Source organism: Cupressus sempervirens, chromosome 5, assembly GCF_028749045.1.
Source record: "Cupressus sempervirens isolate cs-2001-9-10 chromosome 5, ASM2874904v1, whole genome shotgun sequence".
Taxonomy (NCBI): domain Eukaryota; kingdom Viridiplantae; phylum Streptophyta; class Pinopsida; order Cupressales; family Cupressaceae; genus Cupressus; species Cupressus sempervirens.
This window is the reverse complement of record NC_143122.1, coordinates 781,282,233-781,309,881: the sequence shown is the minus strand read 5'-3', so window position 1 is coordinate 781,309,881 and position 27,649 is coordinate 781,282,233.

The following is a 27,649-nucleotide window of genomic DNA, read 5'->3' as shown; positions in this document are numbered from 1 at the left end:
GGTCAAATAAGGTAATAAGTCACCCTATGACCCCCTTTGACTCATATGAATGATTCAAATATGTCCTTAGAGATCTTAGAAACCCTAGGGATGCATGTCATCGTTTAATGGGTCAAAGGGGGTCATAGGTCAGCCTATGACCCCCTTTGACCCATATGAACGATTCGAATATGTCCCTAGGGGTCCACTCATATGAATGATTCGAATATGTCCCTAGTGGTCTATGATCCCTTGGGACATATGTCATCGTTTAATGAGTCAAAGTGGGTCATAGGTCACCCTATGACACCCTTTGACCAACATGGCCCATTCAAATATGTCCCTAGGGGTCCTACGACCCCTAGGGATGTATGTCATAATTTAATGAGCAAAGGAGGTCATAGGTCACCCTATGACCCCATTTGACCTATATGAATAATTTGAATATGTCCTTAGGGATCCTTGGAACCCTAGGGACATATTTCATCCTTTAATGGGTCAAAGGGGGTCATATGTCACCCTATGAAACCCTTTGACCCATATGACCCATTTGAATATATCCCTACAGGTCCTAGACCCTTAAGAACATATGCCATCGTTTAATAGGTCAAAGAGGGTCATAGGGTGACCTATGATCCCCTTTGGCTCATATGAACGATTCGAATATGTCCGTAGACGTCTCAGGACAACTAAGGTCATATGACATCTCTCAATGGGTCAAAGGAGTTCATAAGTCACCATATGACCCCATTTGGCCCATATGAACGATTCGAATATGTTCTTATGGGTCCTAAAACTCCTAGGGACATATGTCGTCATTTAATGGGTCAAAGGGGGTCATAAGTCAGCCTCTGACCCCCTTTGACCCATATGAATGATTCAAATATGTCCCTTCGGGTCCTAGGACCCCTAGCGACATATGTTGTCGTTTAATGGGTCAAAGGGGGTCATAGGTCACCCTATGACCCCCTTTGACCCATATGAACAATTCGAGTATGTCTTTAAGAGTTCTATGACCCCTAGAGACATATGTCATTGTTTAATGGGTCAAATGGGGTCAGAGGTCACCCTATGACCCAATTTGACTCATATTACCCATTCAAATATGTCCCTAGAGGTCCTAGGACCCCTAGAGACATATGACATCATTTAATGGGTGAAAGCGGGTCATAGGTAACCTTATGACCCCCTTTGACCCATATGAACAATTCGAATATATCCCTAGGGGTCCTAGGACCCCTAGGGACACATATCATCGTTTAAGGGGTCAAAGAGGGTCATAAGGCCCTTTGACCCATATTACCCATTCGAATATGTCCTTAGGGCTCTTTAGACCCTTACGGACATATGTCATCATTTAACAAGTCAAAGTGTGTCATAAGTAACCTTATGACCCCCTTTGACTCATATGAATGATTTGAATATGTCCCTAGGTGTCCTAGGACCCTTAGGGACATATGTTGTCGTTTACTGGGTCAAAGGCGGTCATAAGTCACCCTATGACCCTTTTTGACCCATATGAACGATTCGAATATGTCCATAGGGGTCTAGGACCCTTAGGGACATATGTCAACGTTTAATGGGTCAAAAAGGGGCACAGGTCACCCTATGACCCCCTTTGACCCATATGGCCCATTCGAACATGTCCCTAGGGGTCCTAGTACCTATAGGGACATATTTCATTATTTAATTGGTCAAAAGGGGTCATAGGGGTCATAGGGACCTATGACCCTTTTTCACCCATATGAACAATTCAAATATGTCCGTAGGGGTCCTAAGACCCCTAGGGACATATGCCATCATTTAATGGGTAAAAGGGGGTCATAAATCACCTTATGACCCCCTTTGACCCATATGAATGATTCAAATATGTCCCTATGGGTCCTAAGACCGTTAGGGACTTATGTCATCATTTAATGCGTTAAAAAAAATCATAAGTCACCCTATGACCCCTTTTGATCCATATGACCCATGCGAATATGTCTCTAGGGGTCGTAGGACCCCTAAAGACATATGTCATTTTTTAATGGGTCAAATGGGGTCATAGGTCACCCTATGACCCCCTTTGATCCATATGAACAATTCAAATATGTCCTTAGGGGTCTTAGGACCCCTACGGACATATGTAGTCATTTAATTGGTCAGAGGGGGTCATAGGTCAACCTATGACCCCTTTTGACCCATATGAACGATTCGAATATGTCCATAAGGGTCCTAGACATATGTCGTCATTTAATGGGTCAAACGGGGTTATAAGTCACCTTATGACTCCCTTTGACCCATCTGAACGATTTGAATAGGTCCTTAGGGGTCATAGGACCCCTAGAGACATATGTTGTTGTTTAATGAGTTAAAGGGGGTCATAGGTGACCCTATGACCCGCTTTGAACCATATGAACGATTCGAATATGTCTTTAGGAGTTCTAGGACCCCTACGGACATATGTCATTGTTTAATGGGTCAAAGGGAGTCATAAGCCACCCTATGACCCCTATTGACCCTTTTGAATGATTCGAATGTCTCTAAGGGTCTTAGGACCCCTAAGGATATATGTTGTCGTTTAATGCGTCAAAGGGGTTCATAAATCACCCTATGATGCCCTTTGACCCATATAAACGTTTTGAATATGTCATCATTTAATGGGTCAAATGGGGTCATAGGTCTCCTTATGACCCCCTTTGACCCATATGATCCATTCAAATATGTCTCTAGGGGTCCTAGGACCCCTAGGGACAAATGTCATCATTTAATGGGTAAAAGGGGGTCATAGGCCACCCTATGACCCCTTTTGACCTATATGAACTATTCGAATATGTCCCTAAAGGTCGTAGGACCCCTTGGGACATATGTTGTTGTTTAATGGTTCAAAGGGGGTCATAAAACACCCTATCACCCCCTTTGACTCATATGAACAATTTGAATATGTTCCTAGGGGTTGTAGGACCCCTCGGGACATATGTCATAGTTTAATCAATCACCTATGACCCTCTTTGACCCATATTACCTATTCAAATATATCCCTAGGTGTCCTACGAACCCTAGGGACATAGGTCATCATTTAATGGGTCAAAGGGTGTCATAGGTCACCCTATGACACCCTTTGACCCATATGAATGATTCGAATATGTCCCTAAGGTTCCTAGGACCCCTACAGACATATGTCGTCGTTTAATGGGTCAAAAGGGGTCATAAGGTGACCTATGATCGCCTTTGATCGATATTACACATTCAAATATGTCCTTAGGGGTCCCAGGACTCATATTTACATATGTCATCATTTAATGGGTCAATGGGGATCATAGGTCACACTATGATCCCCTTTGACCATATGAACGATTCGAACATGTCCTTAAGGGTCCTAGGACCCATAGGGACATATGTCGTCATTTATTGGGTCAAAAGAGGTGATAAGTCACCATATGACCCCTTTTGACCCATATGAACGATTCGAATATGTCTTTAAGAGTCTTAGGACCACTAGGGACATATGTAATCATTTAATGGGTCAAAAAGGGTCATAGGTCACTTTACCCATATGGCCCATTCGAATATGTTTCTAGGGATCCTAGGACCCCTAGGGACATATGTCATTGTTTAATAGGTCAAAAGGAATCAAAAGTTACCCTATGACCCCCTTTTACTCATATGAACAATTCGAATATGTCTTTAGGGGTCTTAGGACCCTTAGAGACATGTGACATCGCTTAATGGGTCAAAGGGGGTCATATGCCACCCTATGACCCCCTATGACCCATATTACCCATTCAAATATTTCTTTAAGGATCTTAGGACCCTTAGAGATATGTGTCGTCGTTTAATGGGTTGAAGCGACCTATGACCCCCTTTGACCCATATGAATGATTCGAATATGTCCCTAGGGGTCTTAGGACCCCTAGGAACATATGACATCGTTTAATGGGTCATCGTTTAATGGGTCAAAGAGGGTCATAGAGCCCTTTGACCGATATTAACTATTTGAATATGGCCCAAGTGGTTTTATGACCCTTAGGGACATATGTCATTGTTTAATGGGTCAAAGGGGATCATAGGTCACCTTATGACCCTCTTTAATCTATATGAATGATTTGAATATGTCCTTAGGACCCCTAGGGACATATGTCATCGTTTAATGATTCAAAGGGGGTCATAAGTCGCCCTATAACCCCCTTTGACCCATATGAACGATTCAAATATGTCTGTAAGGGTCCTAAGACCCCTAAGCACATATGTCGTCGTTTAATGGGTCAAAGGGGGTCATAGGTCACCTTATGAACCCCTTTGACCCATATGACCCATTCGATTATGTTTTTAGGGGTCTTAAGACCACTAGGGACATATGTCATCTTTGAATGGGTCAAAGGGGGTCATACATCACCCTATGACCTAGTTTGAGCCATTTGAACTATTCGAATATGTCTTTAGGGGTCCTAGGACTCCTAAGGACATATGTCATCGTTTAATGGGTCAAAGGAGGTCATAGGGTGACCTATGACCCCCTTCGACCCATATGAATGATTCCAATATGTCTCTAGGGGTCCTAGGACCCCTATGGACATATGTCATCATTTAATAGGTCAAAGGGGGTCATAAGTCACCCTATGACCCCCTTTGAGCCATATGAATGATTCGAATATGTCCCTATGGGTCCTAGGACCCCTAGGGACATATGTCATCATTTAATTAGTCAAAGAGAGTTTTACGTCACCCTATGACCCACTTTGACCCATATGGCCCATTCAAATATATCCCTAGGGGTCTTAGGACCCGTAGGGATATATGTCATTGTTTAATTGGTCAAAAAAGGTAATAGGACTTTTGACTCATATGAACAATTTGAATATGTCCGTAGGGGTCCTAGGTCCCCTAGGGACATGTCATTGTTTAATGGGTCAAAGGGGGTCATAGGTCACCCTATGACCCCTTTTTACCCATATTACCCATTCAAATATGTCTCTAGGGTTCCTAAGACCCTTAGAGATATATGTCAGCGTTTAATGGGTCAAATCGAGTCATAGGTCACCCTATGACCCCCCTTTGACCCATATGAACAACTTGAATATGTCCATAAGGGTCCTAGGACCCCTAGGGACATATGTTGTCGTTTAATGGGTCAACGAGGGTCATAAGGCCTTTTGACCCATATTATCAATTTGAATATGTCCATAGGGCCCCTGAGACCCCTAGGGACATATGTCGTCGTTTAATAGGTCAAAGGGGGTCATAGGTCAACCTATGACCCCCTTTGACCCATATAAACGATTCAAATATGTCCCTAAGGGTCCTAGGACCCCTAGGGACATATGTCGTCATTTAAAAGGTCAAAGAGGGTCATAAGTCACCCTATGACCCCTTTTTACCCATATGAACGATTTGAATATGTCCATAGGGGTCCTAGGGCCCCTAGGGACATGTCATCATTTAATGGGTCAAAGTGGTCATAGATCACCCTATGACTCCCTCTGACCCATATGACCCATTCGAATATCTCCCTAGGGGTCCTACGACCCCTAGGGACATATGTCATCTTTGAATGGGTCAAAGGGGGTCATCGGTCACCCTATGACCCCCTTTGACCCCATATGAATGATTCAAATATGTCCTTAAGTGTCGTAAGACCCCTTGCGACATATGTCATCATTTAATTGGTCAAAGAGAGTCATAAGTAACCTTATGATCCCCTTTTGACCCATATGAATGATTCGAATATGTCCCTAGGGGTCCTAATAAGCCTAGGGACATATGTCATTGTTTAATGGGTCAAAGAGGATCATAGGGTGCTTTGACCCATATTACCCATTCGAATATGTCCCTAGGACCTCTAGGGACATTTGTCATCATTTAATAGGTCAAAGGGGGTCATAAGTCACCCTATGAACCACTTTGATCCATATGAAAGATTCGAATATTTCACTAGAGGTCCTAGAACACTTAGGGATATGTGTCATCATTTAATTGGTCAAATGGGGTCATAGGTCACCCTATGACCCCCTGTCACCCATATGACCCATTTGAATATGTCCCTAAGGGTCCTAAGACCCCTAGGGACATATCTCACTATATAATGCATCAAAGGGGGTCATAGGTCACCCTATGAACCCCTTTGACCCATATGAATGATTTGAATATGTCCTTAGGGGTCCTAAGACCCCTAGGGACATATGTCATCATATAATAGGTCAAAGGGGGCCATAAGTCACCTTATGACCCCCTTTGACCCATATGAACATTTCAAATATGTCTCTATGGGTCCTAGGACCCCTAGACACATATGTTGTCGTTGAATGGATCAAAGGGGGTCATACGTCAACCTATGACCCCCTTTGACCCATATGAACAATTCGAATATGTCCCTAGGGGTCCTAGGACATTTAGGGACATATGTCGTAATTTAGTGGGTCAAAGGGGGTCATAGGTCACCCTATGACCACCTTTAACCCATCTGGCCCATTTGAATAGTCCTTAGGGGTACTAGGACCCCTAGGGACATATGTCATCGTTTAATGCATATATGTAAGATTCGAATATGTCCTTAGAGTTCCTAGGACCCCTAGGGACATATGTCATCGTTTTATGGGTCAAAGGGATCATAAGGTGACCTATGACCCCCTTTGAGCCATATTACCCATTCAAATATGTCCCTAGGGGTCCTAGGACCCCTAGAGACATATGTCATCGTTTAATGAGACAAAGAGGGTCATAGGGTGACTATGACCCCCTTTGACCCATATGAACGATTTGAATATGTCCCTACAGGTCGTTGGACCCCTAGGGACATATGTCGTCGTTTAATGGGTCAAAGAGGGTCATAGGGTCGTTTGACCCATATTACCCATTCAAATATGTCCCTAGGCATCCTAAGACCCCTAAGGACATATGTCATCATTGAATGGGTCAAAAGGGATCATAAGTCACCCTATGACCCGCTTAGTCCTATATGGACAATTCAAATATGTCCATAGGGGTCCTCGGAACCCTAGAGACATATGTCATCATTTAATGGGTCAAAAGGGGTCATAGGGTTTGACCCATATGGCCCATTCGAATGTCCTCAAAACCCTAGAGACATATGTCATCATTTAATGGGTCAAAAGGGGTCATAGGTCACCCTATGACCCCCTTTGACCCATATGGCCCTTTCGAATGTGCCAACGGGTCCTAGGACCCCTTAGGACATATGTCATCATTTAATGAGCCAAACGGGGTCATAGGTCACCCTATGACCCCCTTTGAACCATATGAATGATTCGAATATGTCCTTATGGGTCTTAGGAACCCTAGTGACATATGTTGTCGTTTAATGGGTCAAAGGGGGTCATAAGTCACCCTGTGACTCCCTTTGATCCATATGAACGATTCGAATAGGTCCCTAGGGGTCCTAGGACCGCTAGGGACATATGTCATCATTTAATGGGTCAAAGGAGGTCATAAGTCAACCTATGACCCCCTTTGACCCATATGAATGATTCAAATATGTCCATTCGGGTCCTAGGACCCCTAGCGACATATGTTGTCGTTTAATGGGTCAAAGGGGGTCATAGGTCACCCTATGACCACCTTTGATCCATATGAACGATTCGAATATGTCCTTTAGGGTCCTAGGACCCCTAGGAACATATGTAATCATTTAATGGATCAAATGTGGTCAGAGGTCACCCTATGACCCACTTTGACCCATATTACCCATTCAAATATGTCCCTAGGGGTCCTAGGACCCCTAGAGACATATGTCATCGTTTAATGTGTCAAAGTGGGTCATAAGTCACCTTATGACCCCATTTGACCCATATGAATGATTCGAATATGTCCCTAGGGGTCCTAAGACCGCTAGTGGCATATGTCATCATTTAATGGGTCAAAGAGGGTCATAAGGCCCTTTGACCCATATTACCCATTCGAGTATGTCCCTAGGAGTCCTAGGACCCTTAGGGACATATGTCATCATTTAATGGGTCAAAGTGGGTCATAGGTAACCCTATGACCCCGTTTGACCCATATGAACAATTTGAATATGTCCCTAGGGGCTCTAGGAACCCTAGGGACATATGTCATCATTTAATGGGTCAGAGGGGGTCATAAGTCACCCTATGACATATGTCCCTAGGGGTCCTAGATTTCATTTTCTGGATTAGATTGTGTGAGTTTTTTTAGCATCAACGTTTCGGATCATACTACATGATCCATCATTAGGATGAGAGAACATCAGAATATGGAATGTGCAGACCAGGAAACCCCAAGCAGTCCTGAAAAGAGAGGGAGGGAGGGGCACAAAGACCAAGAGGACCAAAAATAAAGACACAACCACCAAGAGAACCGGTACAGAATAACCAATCATATGTATAAATGTAGATAATGTATATATAAGTAAAGGAATTTTATATAATGCATTAAAAAATGATAAAAAATAAATAACTAAATAAAAAAATAAAAAATAAATAAATAAGTAGATAAATAAAAAATTTAAAAATTTTAAAAAATTAAGGATCAGTGTGAAAAAGGGGAGGAAGCACACGATTATGAAAATGAATAAATAACTATAAGAGGTTAAAAATACAAAAATTAGGAATTAAAAAATTAAATATTAAAATAATAATAACAAAAATAAAGAAGACTCAATCCCTAACATATAAATATATATAAAAACAAAAAATAAATAAATAAAAGCATGTGCAAATATTAAGAACTTATAAACAACTATATCGAAATCGAACAAGCCAAAAAAAATTTTTAACCCCAAGAGAAAAACAAGAAGAGAAACATTAGAAAGGACCCTAATACCATAACAAAGAAGCTATAAACAAAATAAGTAAAATTAAGCTCAGGAGCAAAAAACCCTCAATAAATAGATCGAACCTAAAAACTAAAAACGCTACTAAAAGAACGTGCGAAAATAAGCCATAAGTGTGAAACAGACACAACACTGGAACCAACCCAGATTAAAGAATACAAGCACAAAGAGATGAAAAACAAATCATAAATAAAAAATGAGGATAAGAAAAAAAAAACAAGACATCAAGATGGAAGACCCAAGGCTGAAACCAACAGCACAGGAAAGAGCTCGAGGGTTAGAGCGACACGGAGGGCTAAGACGAAACGAAAAAAGAGAGGAGAGACAACAGGAAGCAACCTGAAAAAAGAACACAGAGAACATGAGGAGGGAGTAGCTCAAAGACCACAAGGTGGGGCCAAGAGACTGAAGACGAAAGGGGGGGGGGGGGGGGCTTCCCCATAAACCGGACAGGCCAAAATGGGGTAGCGACAAGGGATTACTAGGGGACGCACCAGGGGGGGCAGGAAAGCTCGAGAAGCATCAAGGGTGATGCTGAGTATTAAGAGAGCCCAGGAGAGGTTGCCAAGACAAGCTAATGGACCATCCATCATCTCGATTGAGGTTGATGGGATGATAGTTAATTTCAATAGCTTCGTTAAGTTTTCTTTTGAAGAAGTTATCCTCCTTGGAAAGAATTTTGGCGATCTCCAGACAAATGTGATGTTTGGTGGTCGAAGAATGCTCAGCAAGGGCAGATTTATGGGTTCTGTCATGTCTGATGTCTGCACCATGCTCACAAATTCTGGTACGAAAAGAATGGCCTATTTCCCCTATGTAAGGGGCCCCACAAGAGCACTCAATCTTGTAGACTCCTGAGTTGAGGAAAGAGTCTCTGGTGTCCTTAAGGGGAGGAACTCGATGACGCAACTGCGAAAGGGGTTTGAAAGCAGTATGAAGACCCTTTTTAGATAAGATCTTGGCCAACTTCTGAGAGATGCCATCGACAAAAGGAAGGGTGGAAAACTGGGGAGGCTGGTTGGGTGGAGGACTGAGGGTACACCTAGAAAGAAAGAAGGACTTGGCTCGGTTGATAGCCTTAGAGATTTTCTTGTGAGAATAACCATTCAACATGAAAACATGACGAAGATGAGTGAGCTCTTCATGCAAGTTGTTGTCATCGCAGATTCTGAAAGCTCTGAGGGCAAGCATCTTAAGGATGCCAACCTTCTGGCTGGGGTGATGGTGGGAGGATGTGTGCAAGTACAAGTCAGTGTGGGTGGTCTTACGGTGAACCTTGCAACCGAATGACCCATCAGCCTTTCGGATAAGAAGGACATCTAGGAAAGGCAACTGATAGTCTGACTCGAGCTCTTTGGTGAAGGAAATGTTGGTGACCAAACTGTTGATGTGAGAGTGAAATAGTTCAAGGTTCTCAAGCCCATGTGGCCAACAAACATTAGTGTCATCAACGTATCATTTCCACCATTTGGGTTTGAGGGGGAAGGACTAGATAGCCATCTCCTCAAAATGCTCCATGAAGAGGTTGGTAATGACCGGGGAGAGGGGCAAACCCATGGCTACTCCATCAACTTGTTCATAGAAGACATTTGGAAAGAGAAGAAGGTGGATCTTAAACAAAGCTCAACCAACCCTGCGATCTCATCCCCAACCTTGCGTTTGACAAGATTGATGGAGTCAAGAATGGGGACCTTGGTGAAGAGGGAAACCACATCAAAACTAACCAAGATATCGCTAGGTTCCAACTTGGTGTCCTGAATGAATTGGACAAAATGGTTGGAGTCTTTGATGAAAGAGTCAGACTTTCCTAGCAGAGGCGAGATGATCTTGGCAAGGTGGGAGGCCAACAAGTACGTGGGAGAGCCAATGGTATCCACAATTGGTCTTAAAGGGATGCCCCGTTTGTGAATTTTCGAAACCCCATAGATGTGAGAGGTCACCTCTTTAGAAGGTAACAATTTTTTCTTTGTTGACTCATCAAATGAGGACTTGGCCAAACTGGACTTGACTCTCTTAAGGATCACAGAGCAAGGGTTGCGAGAGAGGATCCTATAGCTATTCGGATCTGAGAGTAAGTCCAAAACTTTAGACACGTAGTCCTACCTGTTCATAACAACAGTGGCATTACCTTTGTCCACTTTGGTAATGACAATGTCATTACTGCGAATTAAGTCATGGAAGGCGCGTATCTCAAAATTGGGGATATTGCGCTTGGGTGGCTTGGCATGCCTCAGGGCCATCGCACAGTCTTGCCTAATTTCTTCGGCGACATCCGCAGCTAGCCCACTGATGGCATTCTCAATCTCAATCAGAAATTTGACATGAGGGATGGCAATGGGGGTGCAAGCAAAATTGAGACCACGCTTAAGAAAATTAAAGGACAGCGGGTCAATGTTGGCACAAGATAAATTGACCACGAGTTTATTCTCCCAATCATGAACCGAAGAGGTGGAAAGAGGAGAGCTCAGGGGTATAGGCAGAATAGGGGGAGTGCACAACGAGACCGAGGAGGGCGAGACAGCCTGAAGGTTGAAAGGAGAGGAGGTCTCACCGGGAAGGGAAGGCAAGGAGGAAAAAGGGACAAGAGAAGATGACGTTGGAAAGGTCGAACCGAGGCCTAAGGCAGCGGTTACGGGGGCTGCTGACATAAGGTCGGCACACCTTTGGGTGATAGGACCCGCACCAATAAGGGGAGGGGGTAGGTGCGAGGGGCACCTCAACACATCAAATCCACGATCTGCTAATTTAATGCGAGACTTATCAAGCACGAAAGAGGAGGACGCGTGAGCAGGAGGCATACCTGTGCAAGCTGGAAGAGATCCGTTGAGCAAAGAGGCCTCTTTGCTCAACGGATCTCTTCCAGCTTGCACAGGTACGCCTCCTGCTCACGCGTCCTCCTCTTTCGTGCTTGATAAGTCTCGCATTAAATTAGCAGATCGTGGATTTGATGTGTTGAGGTGCCCCTCGCACCTACCCCCTCCCCTTATTGGTGCGAGTCCTATCACCCAAAGGTGTGCCGACCTTATGTAGCAGCCCCCGTAACCGCTGCCTTAGGCCTTGGTTCGACCTTGCCAACGTCATCTTCTCTTGTCCCTTTTTCCTCCTTGCCTTCCCTTCCCCGTGAGACCTCCTCTCCTTTCAACCTTCGGGCTGTCTCGCCCTCCTCGGTCTCGTTGTGCACTCCCCCTATTCTGCCTGTACCCCTGAGCTCTCCTCTTTCCACCTCTTCGGTTCATGATTGGGAGAATAAACTCGTGGTCAATTTATCTTGTGCCAACATTGACCCGCTGTCCTTTAATTTTCTTAAGCGTGGTCTCAATTTTTCTTGCACCCCCATTGCCATCCCTCATGTCAAATTTCTGATTGAGATTGAGAATGCCATCAGTGGGCTAGCTGCGGATGTCGCCGAAGAAATTAGGCAAGACTGTGCGGTGGCCCTGAGGCATGCCAAGCCACCCAAGTGCAATATCCCCAATTCTGAGATACGCGCCTTCCATGACATAATTCGCAGTAATGACATTGTCATTACCAAAGCGGACAAAGGTAATGCCACTGTTGTTATGAACAGGCAGGACTACGTGTCTAAAGTTCTGGACTTACTCTCAGATCCGAATAGCTATAGGATCCTCTCTCGCAACCCTTGCTCTGTGATCCTTAAGAGAGTCAAGTCCAGTTTGGCCAAGTCCTCATTTGATGAGTAAACAAAGAAAAAATTGTTACCTTCTAAAGAGGTGACCCCTCGCATCTATGGGGTTCTGAAAATTCACAAACGGGGCATCCCTTTAAGACCAATTGTGGATACCATTGGCTCTCCCACGTACTTGTTGGCCTCCCACCTTGCCAAGATCATCTCGCCTCTGCTAGGAAAGTCTGACTCTTTCATCAAAGACTCCAACCATTTTGTCCAATTCATTCAGGACACCAAGTTGGAACCTAGCAATATCTTGGTTAGTTTTGATGTGGTTTCCCTCTTCACCAAGGTCCCCATTCTTGACTCCATCAATCTTGTCAAATGCAAGGTCAGGGATGAGATCGCAGGGTTGGTTGAGCTTTGTTTAAGATCCACCTTCTTCTCTTTCCAAAATGTCTTCTATGAACAAGTCGATGGAGTAGCCATGGGTTCGCCCCTCTCCCCGGTCATTGCCAACCTCTTCATGGAGCATTTTGAGGAGATGGCTATCCAGTCCTTCCCCCTCAAACCCAAATGGTGGAAACGATACGTTGATGACACTAATGTTTGTTGGCCACATGGGCTTGAGAACCTTGAACTATTTCACTCTCACATCAACAGTTTGGTCACCAACATTTCCTTCACCAAAGAGCTCGAGTCAGACTATTAGTTGCCTTTCCTAGATGTCCTTCTTATCCGAAAGGCTGATGGGTCATTCGGTCGCAAGGTTCACCGTAAGACCACCCACACTGACTTGTACTTGCACGCATCCTCCCACCATCACCCCAGCCAGAAGGTTGGCATCCTTAAGACGCTCGCCCTCAGAGCTTTCAGAATCTGTGATGACGACAACTTGCATGAAGAGCTCACTCATCTTCGTCATGTTTTCATGTTGAATGGTTATTCTCACAAGCAAATCTCTAAGGCTATCAACCGAGCCAAGTCCTTCTTTCTTTCTAGGTGTACCCTCAGTCCTCCACCCAACCGGCCTCCCCGGTTTACCACCCTTCCTTTTGTCGATGGCATCTCTCAGAAGTTGGCCAAGATCTTATCTAAAAAGGGTCTTCATACTGCTTTCAAACCCCTTTCGCAGTTGCGTCATCGAGTTCCTCCCCTTAAGGACACCAAAGACTCTTTCCTCAACTCGGGAGTCTACAAGATTGAGTGCTCTTGTGGGGCCCCTTACATAGGGGAAACAGGTCATTCTTTTCGTACTAGAATTTGTGAGCATGGTGCAGACATCAGACATGACAGAACCCATAAATCTGCCCTTGTTGAGCATTCTTCGACCACCAAACATCACATTTGTCTGGAGACCGCCAAAATTCTTTCCAAGGAGGATAACTTCTTCAAAATAAAACTTAAGGAAGCTATTGAAATTAACTATCATCCCATCAACCTCAATCAAGATGATGGATGGTCCATTAGCTTGTCTTGGCAACCTCTCCTGGGCTCGCTTAATACTTAGCATCACCCTTGATGCTTCTCGAGCTCTCCTGCCCCCCTTGGTGCGTCCCCTAGTCTTCCCTTGTCGCTCCCCCATTTTGGCCTGTCCGGTTTATGGGGAAGCCCCCCCCCCCTTTCGTCTTCAGTCTCTTGGCCCCACCTTGTGGTCTTTGAGCTCCTCCCTCCTCATGTTCTCTGTGTTCTTTTTTCAGGTTGCTTCCTGTTGTCTCTCCTCTCTTTTTTCGTTTCGTCTTAGCCCTCCGTGTCACTCTAACCCTCAAGCTCTTTCCTGTGCCGTTGGTTTCAGCCTTGGGTCTTCCATCTTGATGTCTTGTTTTTTTCTTATCCTCATTTTTTATTTATGATTTTTTTTTCATCTCTTTGTGCTTGTATTCTTTAATTTGGGTTGGTTCCAGTGTTGTGTCTGTTTCACACTTATGGCTTATTTTCGCACGTTCTTTTAGTAGCGTTTTTAGTTTTTAGGTTCGATCTATTTATTGAGGGTTTTTTGCTCCTGAGCTTAATTTTACTTATTTTGTTTATAGCTTCTTTGTTATGGTATTAGGGTCCTTTCTAATGTTTCTCTTCTTGTTTTTCTCTTTGGGTTAAAAATTTTTTTTGGCTTGTTCGATTTCGATATAGTTGTTTATAAGTTCTTAATATTTGCACATGCTTTTATTTATTTATTTTTTGTCTTTATATATATTTATATGTTAGGGATTGAGTCTTCTTTATTTTTGTTATTATTATTTTAATATTTAATTTTTTAATTCCTAATTTTATTATTTTTAACCTCTTATAGTTATTTATTCATTTTCATAATCGTGTGCTTCCTCCCCTTTTTCACACTGATCCTTAATTTTTTAAAAATTTTAAATTTTTTATTTATCTACTTATTTATTTATTTTTTATTTTTTTATTTAGTTATTTATTTTTTATCATTTTTTAATGCATTATATAAAATTCCTTTACTTATATATACATTATCTGCATTTATACATATGATTGGTTATTCTGTACCGGTTCTCTTGGTGGTTGTGTCTTTATTTTTGGTCCTCTTGGTCTTTGTGCCCCTCCCTCCCTCTCTTTTTAGGACTGCGTGGGGTTTCCTGGTCTGCACATTCCATATTTTGATGTTCTCTCGTCCTGATGATGGATCATGTAGTATGATTCGAAACGTTGATGTTAAAAAAACTCACACAATCTAATCCAGAAAAATTGCTCACATACTAATGGATTGTGAAAATCTGATTATGTTAATTTAAATGCTCCTCATGGTAGGAAAAAAGTAGTTCTTAGCTTGAATAGATTATTCTTAAGCCAGGCCTAGCACATCACTATGGAACACTTATTGTGAGGCGGTTCATGAATATGTCCGTAGGGGTCCTAGGACCCCTAGGGACATATGTAATCGTATAATGGGTCAAAGGGGGTCATAGGTCACCCTATGACCCCCTTTCACCCATATGAACGATTCGAATATGTCCTTAGGTGTCCTAGCACCCTTAGGGACATATGTTGTCGTTCACCCTATGACCCCCTTTGACCCATATGAAAAATTTGAATATGTCCATAAGGGTCCTAGGACCCCTAAGGACATATGTCATCGTTTAATGGATCAAAGGGGGTCATAAGTTGCCCTTTGACCCCCTTTGTCCCATATGAATGATTCGAATATGTCCCTAAAGGTCCTTGGACACCTAGGGACATATGTCATCATTTAATGGGTCAAAAGAGGTCATAGGTCACCCTGTGACCACCTTTGACACATCTGGCCCATTCGAATATGTCCCTAGGGGTACTAGGACCCCTAGGGACATATGTTGTCGTTTAATGGATTATAAACAATTCAAATATGTCCTTATGGATCCTAGGACCCCTAGGGACATATCTCGTTGTTTAATGGGTCAAACGGGTCATAGGTCACCCTATGACCCCCTTTGACCCATATTACCCATTCAAATATGTCCCTAGGGGTTGTAAGACCCCTAGAGAAATATGTCATTGTTCAATGGGTCAAAGATAGTCATAGGGCCCTTTGACCCATATTACCCATTCGAATATGTACTTAGGGGTCCTAGGACCCCTAGGTACATATGTCGTCGTTTAATAGGTCAAAAGGGGTCATAGGTCACCCTATGATCCCCTTTGACCCATATGAACGATTCGAATATGTCCTTAGGGGTCCTAAGACCTCTAAGGACATATGTCATCATTTAATGGATCAAAGGGGGTCATAAGTCACCCTATGACCCCCTTTGACCCATATGAACAATTTGAATATGTCCCTAGGGACCGAGGAACCCTAAGGTCACATGTCGTCATTTAATGGGTTAAAAGAGGTCAATTGTCACCCTATGACCCCCTTTGACCCATATGACACATTTGAATATGTCCCTAGGGGTCCTAGGAACCTTAGGGACATATGTCGTTGTTTAGTGGGTGAAAGGGGGTCATAGGTCACCCTATGATCCCCTTTGACCCATATGAACAATTCGAATATGTCTTTAGGGGTCCTAGGACCCCTTGGGACATATGTCGTCATTTAATGGGGCAAAGGTGACCTATGACCCCCTTTGACCCATTTGAATGATTTGAATATGTCCCTAGGGGTACTATGACGCCTAAGGACATATGTTGTCATTTAATGCATCAAAGGGGGTCATAAGTCACCCTATGACGCCCTTTGACCCATATGAATGATTCAAATATGTCACTAGGGGTCCTGAGATCGCTAGAGACATATGTCTTCGTTTAATGGGTCAAAGGTGGTCTGAGGTACCCCTATGACCCCCTTTGACCCATATGGCCCATTCGAATATGTCCCTAGGGGTCCTAGGACCCCTAAAGACATATGTCATCATTTAATGGGTCAAAGGGAGTCATAGGTCACCCTATTAGCCCCTTTGAACCATATGAACGATTCGAATATATCCTTAGGGGTCATAGGACCACTAAGGACATATGTCATCATTTAACGGGTCAAAGGGGGTCATAGGTCACCCTATGACCTCCTTTGACCCATATTACCCATTCAAATATTTCCATAGGGGACCTAGGACCCCTAGGGACATATGTCATCATTTAATGGGTCAAAGAGGGTCATAAGGCCCTTTGACCGATATTACCCATTCGAATATGGCCTTAGGGGTCCTAGGACCCCTAAGGACATATGTCATCATTTAATTGGTCAAAGGGGGTCATTGGTCACCCAGAGCACCTTTGACCCATATGAACGATTCAAATATGTCCCTAGGGGTCATAGGATGCCTAGTGACATATGTCATTGTTTAATGGGTCAAAGGGGGTCATAGGGCCCTTTGACCCATATTACCCATTCGAATATGTCCTTAGGGGTCTTAGGAACCCTAGGGACATATGTCATCATTTAATGGGTCAAAGGGGGTCATTGGTCATCCTATGACCCCCTTTGACCCATATGAACGATTCGAATATGTCCCTAGGGGTCGTACGATGCCTAGGGACATATGTCATTATTTAATGAGTCAAAGGGGGTCATAAGACGCCCTATGACCCCCTTTGACCCATATGAACGATTCAAATGTCTCTAAAATTTGTAAGACACCTAGGGACATATGTCGTCGTTTAATGGGTCACCTATGACCCACTTTGACCGATATTACCCATTCAAATATGTCTTTAACGGTCCTAGGATTCGTAGAGACATATGTCATCGTTTAATGGGTCAAAGGGTGTCATAGGTCACCCTATGACCCCCTTTGACTCATATGAACGATTGAAATATGTCCTTAGGGGTTCTAGGACCCCTAGATAGATATGTCGTCGTTTAATGGGTCAAAAGGGGTCATAGGGTGACCTATGATCGCCTTTGACCGATATTACCCATTCAAATATGTTCGTAGGGGTCCTAGGACCCCTAGAGGCATATATCGTTGTTTAATGGGTCAAAGGGGGTCATAGGTTGCCCTATGAAACCCTTTGACCATATGAATGATTTGAATATGTCCTTAGGGGTCCTAGGACCCCTACGGACATATGTCATCATTTAAAGAGTCAAAGGGGGTCATAAGTCACCCTATGACCCTCTTTGACCCATATGAACGATTCAAATATGTCCATAGGGGTCCTAGGACCCCTAGGGACATGTCGTCATTTAATGGGTCACAGTAGGCCATAGGTCACCCAATGACTCCCCCGACCCATATGGCCAATTCGAATATCTTCCCAGGGGTCCTACGACCCCTAGGGACATATGTCATCTTTGAATGGGTCAAAGGGGGTCATAGGTCACCCTATGACCCCCTTTGACCCATATGAACACTTCAAATATGTCCATAGGTGTCGTAGGACCCCTAGTGACATATGTCATCGTTTAATGTGTCAAAGAGGGTCATAGGTAACCCTATGATCTCTTTTGACCCATAAGAACGATTCGAATATGTCCCTAGGGGTCCTAGGAAGCCTAGGGACATATGTCATTGTTTAATGGGTCAAAGAGGATCATAGGGCACTTTGACCCATATTACCCATTCAAATATGTCCCTAGGACCTCTAGGGACATTTGTCATCATTTAATAGGTGAAAGGGGGTCATAAGTCACCTTATCAACCACTTTGACCCATATGAATGATTCAAATACGTCGCTAGGGGTCCTAGAACCCCTAGGAACATGTGTCGTCGTTTAATTGGTCAAAGGGGGTCATCGATCATCCTATGACCCCCTGTCACCCATATGGCCCATTCAAAAATGTCCCTAGGGGTCCTAAGACCCGTAGGGACATATGTCATCGTATAATGCGTCAAAGGGGGTCATAGGTCACCCTATGACCCCATTTGACCCATATGAATGATTCAAATATGTCTGTAGGGGTCCTAAGATCCCTAGGGACATATGTCATCATATAATAGGTCAAAGGGGCCCATAGGTCACCCTATGACACCCTTTGACCCATATGAACAATTCGAATATGTCCTTAGGGGTCTTAGGACCCCTAGGGACATATGTCGTCATTTAATGGTTCAAAGGGGGTCATAAGTCACCTTATGACCCCCTTTGACCCAGATGAATGATTCAAATATGTTCCTAGGCGTCCTAAGAGACCTAGAGACATGTCATCATTTAATGTGTCAAAGGGGGTCATAGGTCACCCTATAACCACCTTTAACCCACCTAGCCCATTTGAATATGTCCCTAGAGGTACTAGGACCCCTAGGGACATATGTCATCATTTAATGGGTATATGTACGATTCGAATATGACCTTAGGGGTCCTAAGACCCCTAGGGACATATGTCATCGTTTAATGGGTCAAAAGGGTCATAAGTCACCCTATGACCCCCTGTGACCCATATTACCCATTCAAATATGTCCATAAGGGTCTTAGGACCCCTAGAGACATATGTCGTCGTTTAATGAGACAAAGAGGGTCATAAGTCACCCTATGATTCCCTTTGACCCATATGAACGATTCAAATATGTCCGTAGGGGTCCCTGGACCCCTAGGGACATATGTCGTCGTTTAATGGGTTAAAGAGCGTCACAAGGCTGTTTGACCCATATTACCCATTCGAATATGTCCCTAGGCGTCCTAAGCACCCTACGGACATATGTCATCGTTTAATGGGTCAAAGAGGATCATAAGTCACCCTATAACCCCTTTAGTCCTATATAAACAATTCGAATATGTCCATAGTGGTCCTTGGAACCCTACTGACATATGTCATCATTTTATGGGTCAAAAGGGGTCACATGTCACCCTATGACCCCCTTTGACCCATATGGTCCATTCGAATGTCCCTAGGGGTACTAGGACCCCTAGGGACATATGTGATCATTTAATGGGTCAAACGGGGTCATAGGTCACCCTATGACACCCTTTGACCCATATGATTGATTCGAATATGTCTTTAAGGGTCTTAGGAAACCTAGTGACATATGTCATCATTTAATGTGTCAAAGGGGTTCATAACTCACCTTATGACTCCCTTTGACCCATATGAATGATTCAAATATGTCGCTAGGAGTCTTAGGACCCCTAGGGACATATGTCAATGTTTAATGGGTCAAAGGGGGTCATAAGTCAACCTATGACCCCCTTTGACCCATATGAACGATTTGAATATGTCCCTTCGGGTCCTACGACTACTAGCGACATATGTCATCGTTTAATGGGTGACCTATGACCACCTTTGATCCATATGAATAATTCGAATATGTTCTTCAAGGTCCTAGGACCCCTAGGAACATATGTCATCATTTAATGGATCAAATGGGGTCAGAGCTCAGCCTATGAACCACTTTGACCCATATTATCTATTCAAATATGTCCCTAGGGGTCCTAGGACCCCTAGAGACATATGCCATCATTTAATTGGTCAAAGCGGGTCATAAGTCACCTGATGACCCCCTTTGACCCATATGAACGATTCGAATATGTCTCTAGGACCCCTAGGGACATATGTCGTCATTTAATCAGTCAAAGAGGCTCATAAGGCCCTTTGACCCATATTACCCATTCGAATATATCACTAGGAGTCCTAGTACCCATAAGGACATATGTCATCATTTAATGGGTCAAAGTGGGTCATAGGTAACCCTATGACCCCTTTTGACCCATATGAACGATTCGAATATGTCCTTATGGGCCCTAGGAACCCTAGGGACATATGTCATCATTTAATAGGTCAAAGGGGGTCATAAGTCACCCAATGACCAGATTTGACCCATATAGCCCATTCGAATATGTACCTAGGGGTCCTAGCACCCCTAGGTACATATTTTATCATTTAACGGGTCAAAGGCAGTCATAGGTCACCCTATGACACCTTTTGACCGATATGAACGATTTTAATATGTTCATAGGGGTCTTAGCACCCCTAGGGACATATGTCATCATTTAATAGGTCAAAAGGGGTCATAAGTCACCCTATGACCATGTCTCATTTGAATATGTCCCTAGGGGTCATAGGACCCCTAGGGACACATGTCGTAGTATAATGGGTCAAAGGGGGTCATAGGGTGACCTATGACCTCCAATCATGCATATAAACGATTCAAATATGTCCTTAGGGGTCCTAGGACCTTTAGGGATGTATGTTGTCATACAATGGGTCAAAGGGGGTCATAAGTCACCCTATGACCCCCTTTAACCCATATAAATAATTCAAATATGTCTCTAGGGGTCCTAGGACCCCTAGGGACATAGGTCGTCGTTTAATGGATCGAACGGGGTCATAAGTCACCCTATGACCCCCTTTGACTCATATGAATGATTCGAAGATGTCCCTAAAGGTCATTGGACACCTAGGGACATATGTCGTCATTTCATGAGTCAAAGACGGTCATAGGTCACCCTGTGATGCCTTTTGACACATCTAGCCCATTCGAATATGTCCCTAGGGGTACTAGGACCCCTAGGGACATATGTCATTGTTTAATGGGTATATGAACAATTCGAATATGTCCTTATGGGTCTCAGGACCCCTAGGGACATATCTCGTCGTTTAATGGGTCAAAGGGGTCATAGGTCACCCTATGACCCCCTTTGACCCATATTACTCATTCAAATATGTCCCTTGGTGTCTTAGGACCCTTAGAAAAACATGTCATCGTTTAATGGGTCAAAGATAGTCATAGGTCCCTTTGACCCATATTACCCATTCGAATATGTCCTTAAGGGTCCTAGGACTCCTACGTATATATGTCATCATTTAATAGGTCAAAGGGGTCATAGGTCACCCTATGACCCCCTTTGAACTATATGAACAATTTGAATGTGTCCCTAGGGATCCTAAGACCTCTAGGGACATATATCGTCATTTAATGGGTCAGAGGGGGTCATAAGTCACCCTATGACCCCGTTTGACCCATATGAATGATTTGAATATGTCCCTAAGGGACTAAGGAACCCTAAGGTCATATGTTGTCATTTAATGAGTCAAAGGGGGTCAATTGTCACCCTATGACCCCCTTTGACCTATATGGCACATTTGAATATGTCCCTAGGGGTCACAAGACCCCTAGGGACATATTTTGTCATTTAGTGGGTGAAAGGGGGTCATAAGTCACCCTATGACTTTCTTTGACCCATATGAACAATTCAAATATGTCCTTAAGGGTTGTAGGACCCCTACGGACATATGTCATCGTTTGATGGGGCAATGGTGACCTATGACCCCCTTTGAACCATTTGAACGATTTGAATATGTCCCTAGGGGTCCTACGATGCCTAGGGACATTTGTTCTTAGTTAATGCGTCAAAGGGGGTCATAAGTCACCTTATGACGCCCTTTGACCCATATGAATGATTCAAATATGTCCCTAGGGGTCCTCAAATTGCTAGGGACATATGTCTTCATTTAATAGGTCAAAGGCGGTCATAGGTCCCCCTATGACCCCCTTTGACCCATATGGCCCATTTGAATATGTCCCTAGGGTTCCTAGGACCCCTACAGACATATGTCATCGTTAATGGGTCAAATGGGGTCATAGGTCACTCTATGACCCCCTTTGACCCATATTACCCATTCAAATATTTTCCGGACATATGTCATCGTTTAATGGGTCAAAGAGGGTCATAGGGTCCTTTGACCCATATTACCCATTCGAATATGTTCTTAAGGGTCCTAGGACCCCTAGGGACATATGTCATCGTTTAATCGATCAAAGGGAATCATAGGTCAGCCTATGACCCCCTTTGACCCATATGAACGATTTGAATATGTCCCTAGGGCTCGTAGGATGTCTAGGGACATATGTCATTGTTTAATGGGTCAAAAGGGGCAATAAGACACCCTATGACCCTCTTTGACCCATATGAACGATTCAAATATGTCTCTAAGGTTTTTAGGACACCTAGGGACATATGTCATCATTTAATGGGTCACCTATGACCCCCTTTGACCCATATTACCCATTCAAATATGTCCTTAGGGGTCTTAGGACTCGTAGAGACATATATCATCGTTTAATTGGTCAAAGGGTGTCATAGGTCACCCTATGACCCCCTTTGACCCATATGAACGATTCAAATATGTCCCTAGGCATTCTAGGACCCCAAAGGACATATGTCGTCGTTTAATGGGTCAAAAGGAGTCATAGGGTGACCTATGATCACCTTTGACCGATATTACCCATTCAAATATGTCTCTAGGGGTCCTATGACCCCTAAAGACATATGTCATCATTTAATGGGTCAAAGGGGGTCATAGGTCACCCTATGACCCCCTTTGACCATATGAACAATTAGAATATGTCCCTAAGGGTCTTAGGACCCCTAGGGACATATGTCGTAGTTTAATGGTTCAAAGGGGGTCATAGGGTTATGACCCCCTTTGATCCATATGAATGATTCGAATATGTCCCTAGGGGTCCTAGGACCCCAAAGGACATATTTCATTGTTTAATGGGTCAAAGGGGTTCAAAGGGTGACCTATGACCCTCTTTGATCCATATGAACGATTCGAATATAACATATTTCATTCTTTAATAGGTGAAAGCGGACCCCCTTTGACCCATATGAACGATTCGAATATGTCCTTAGGGGTCCTAAGACCCCTAGGGATATATGTCATTGTTTAATGGGTAAAATGGGGTCATACGTCACCCTATGACCCCCTTTGAACCATATTACCCATTCAAATATTTCTCTAGGAGTCCGAGATCTCTTAAGGACATATGTCGTCGTTTAATGGGTGAAAGGGTGTCATAGGTCGCACTATGACCCCCTTTGACCCATATGAACAATTCAAATATGTCCCTAGGAGTCCTAGGACCCCTAGGGACATATGTCATTGTTTAATGGGTCAAAGGGGGTCATAGGTCACCCTATGTGACCTATGACCCCCTTTGACCCATATTACCGATTCGAATATGTCCCTAGGGGTCCGAGGACCCCAAGAGACATATGTCATCATTTAATGGGTCAAAGAGGGTCATATGTCACCTTATGACCCCCTTTGACCCATATGAATGATTCGTACATGTGCCTAGGGGTGCTAGGACCCCTAGGGACATATGTCGTCATTTATAGGGTCAAAGGGGGTCATAAGTTAGCCTATCACCCCCTTTGACCCATATGAACGATTCGAATATGTCCATAGGGGTCTTAGGACCCCTAGGGAGATGTCATCATTTAATTGGTCAAAGTGGTCATAAGTCACCCTATGGCTCCCTCTGACCCATATGGCCCATTCGAATATCTCCTTAGGGGTCCTATGACCCATAGGGACATATGTCATCTTTAAATGGGTCAATGGGGGTCATAGGTCGCCCTATGACCCCCTTTGACCCATATGAACGATTCAAATATTTCCTTAGGTGTCGTAGGAACCCTACCGACATATGTCGTTGTTTAGTAGGTCAAAGAGGGTCATAGGTAACCCTATGATCCCCTTTGATGCATACGAAAGATTCGAATATGTCCCTAGGGGTCCTAAGAAGCTTAGGGACATATGTCATTGTTTAATGGGTCAAAGAGGATAATAGGGCGCTTTGACCCATATTAACCATTTGAATATGTCCCTAGGACCTCTAGGGACATTTGTCATCATTAAATAGGTTAAAGAGGGTCATAAGTCACCCTTTGAACCCCTTTGACCCATATGAACGATTTGAATATGTCCCTAGGGGTCCTAGAACCACCAGGGACATGTGTCATCATTTAGTTAGTCAAAGGGTGTTATAGGTCACCCTATGACCCCCTGTCACCCATATGGTCCATTCGAATATGTCGCTAGGGGTCCTAGGACCCCTAGGGACATATGCCATCGTATAATGCGTCAAAGGGGGTCATAGGTCACCCTGTGACCCCCTTTGACCCATATGAATGATTCGAATATCTCCTTAGGGGTCCTAAGACCCCTAAGGACATATGTTGTCATATAATAGGTCAAAGGGGGCCATAGGTCACCCTATGACCCCCTTTGACCCATATAAACAAATCGAATATGTCCTTAGGGGTCCTAGGACCCCTAGGGACATATTTAATCATTTAATGGATCAAATAGAGTCATAAGTCACCCGATGAAACTCTTTGACCCATATTAACGATTCGAATATGTTCCTAAGCGTCGTAGGACACTTAGGGACATATGTCATCATTTAATGGGTCAAAGGGGGTGATAGGTCACCCTATGACCACCTTTAACCCATCTGGCCCATTTGAATATGTCCCTAGGGGTACTAGGACCCCTAGGGACATATGTCATCGTTTAATGGGTATATGTACGATTCAAATATGTCTTTAGGTGTCCTAGGACCCCTAGGGACATATGTCATCGTTTAATGGGTCAAAGGGGTCATAGGTCACCCTATGACGCTCTTTGACCCATATTACCCATTCAAATATGTCCCTAGGGGTCCTAGGACCCCTAGAGACATATGTTGTCATTTAATGGGACGAAGAGGGTCATAGGTCACCCTATGACCCCCTTTGACCCATATGAACGATTCGAATATGTCCCTAAAGGTCTTTGGACCCCTAGGGACATATGTTGTCGTTTAATGGGTCAAAGAGGGTCATAGGGCCATTTGACCCATATTACCCATTTAAATATGTCCCTAAGCGTCCTAGGACCCCTAAGGACATATGTCATCATTTAATGGGTCAAAGGGGATCATAAGTCACCCTATGACCCCCTTAGTCCTATATGAACAATTCAAATATGTCCATAGGGGTCCTTAGAATCCTAGAGACATATGTTGTCATTTAATTGGTCAAAAGTGGTCATAGGTCACCTTATGACCCCCTTTGACCCATATGGCCCATTCGAATGTCTTCAGAACCCTTAAGACATATATGTCATCGTGTAATAGGTCAAAATGGGTTATAGGTCACCCTATGACCCCCTTTGACCCATATGGCCCATTCGAATGTGCTTAGGGGTCCTAGGACCTTTAGGAACATATGTCATCATTTAATAGGTCAAGCGTGGTTATAGGTCACCCTATGACCCCCTTTGACCCATATGAATGATTCGAATATGTCCTTAGGGATCCTAAGAACACTAGTGACATATGTCATCGTTTAATGAGTCTAAAAGGGTCATAAGTCACCCAATGACCCCCTTTGACCCATATGAATGATTTGAATATGTCCCTAGGGGTCCTAGGGACATATGTCATCATTTAATGGGTCAAAGGGGGTCATAAGTCAACCTATGACCCCCTTTGACCCATATGAACGATTCAAATATGTCCCTTCGGGTCCTAGGACCCCTAGCGACATATGTTGTTGTTCAATAGGTCAAAGGGGGCCATAGGTCACCTTATGACAATCTTTGATCCATATGAACAATTCGAATATGTCTTTCAGGGTCCTAGGACCCCTAGGAACATATGTCGTCATTTAATGGGTCAAATGGAGTCATAGGTCACCCTATGACCCCCTTTGACCTATATGAATGATTCAAATATGTCTATAGGGGTCTTAAAGCCCCTAGGAACATATGTCATCATTTAATGGGTCAAAGAGGGTCATAAGTCACCCTATGACCCCCATTGACTCATATGAACAATTCGAATATGTCCCTAGGGGTCCTAGGACCCCTAAAAATATATGTTGTCGTTTAATGAGTTAAAGGGGGTCATAAGGTGACCTGTGACCCACTTTGACCCATATGGCCCATTCAAATATGTCCTTAGGGGTCCTAGGAACCTTAAGGACATATGTAGTAGTTTAATGGGTCAAAGGGGGTCAAAGGTCACCCTATTACCCCTTTTGACCCATATGAAAGATCCGAATATGTCCCTAGGGGTCTTAGGACCCCTAGGAAAATATGTTATCATTTAATGGCTCAAAGGGGGTGATAGATCACCCTATGACCACCTTTAACCTATATTACCCATTCAAATATGTCCCTAGGGCTGCTAGAACCCCTAGGGACATATGTCATCGTTTAATGGGTCAAAGAGTACCTATGACCACTTTTGACCCATATAAACGAATCTAATATGTCCCTAGGGGTCCTAAGTCGCTTAGGGACATATGTCATCATTTAATGGGTCAAAGAGGGTCATAGGGCCCTTTGACCCATATTACCCATTTGAATATGTCCGTAGGGGTCTTAAGACCCCTAGAGACATATGTCATCATTTAATAGGTCAAAAGGGGTCATAAGTCACCCTATGACTATGGCCCATTCAAATATGTCCCTATGGGTCCTAGGACCCCTAGGGACACACGTCGTCGTATAATGGGTCAAAAGGGGTCATAGGGTGACCTATGACCTCGAATCATGCATATGAACGATTCAAATATGTCCTTAGGGGTCCTAGGACCCTTAAGGACATATGTTGTCGTATAATGGGTCAAAGGGGATCATAGGTCACCCTATGACCCCCTCTAACCCATATGAATTATTGAAATATGTCTTTAGGGGTCCTAGGACCCCTAGGGACATATGTCACCGTTTAATGGATCGAAGGGGGTCATAAGTCACCCTATGACCCCCTTTGACCCATATGAATGATTCAAAGATGTCCTTAAAGGTCATTGGACACCTAGGGACATATGTCGTCATTAAATGGGTCAAAGGGGGTCACAGGTCACCCTGTGACGCCCTTTGACACATCTGGCCCATTCGAATATGTCCCAAGGGGTACTAGGACCCCTAGGGACATATGTCATTGTTCAATAGGTATATGAACACTTCAAATATGTCCTTATGGGTCCTAGGACCCCCAAGGACATATCTCGTCGTTTAATGGGTCAAAGGGGTCATACGTCACCCTATGACCCCCTTTGACCCATATTACTCATTCAAATATGTCCCTTGGGGTCCTAGGAC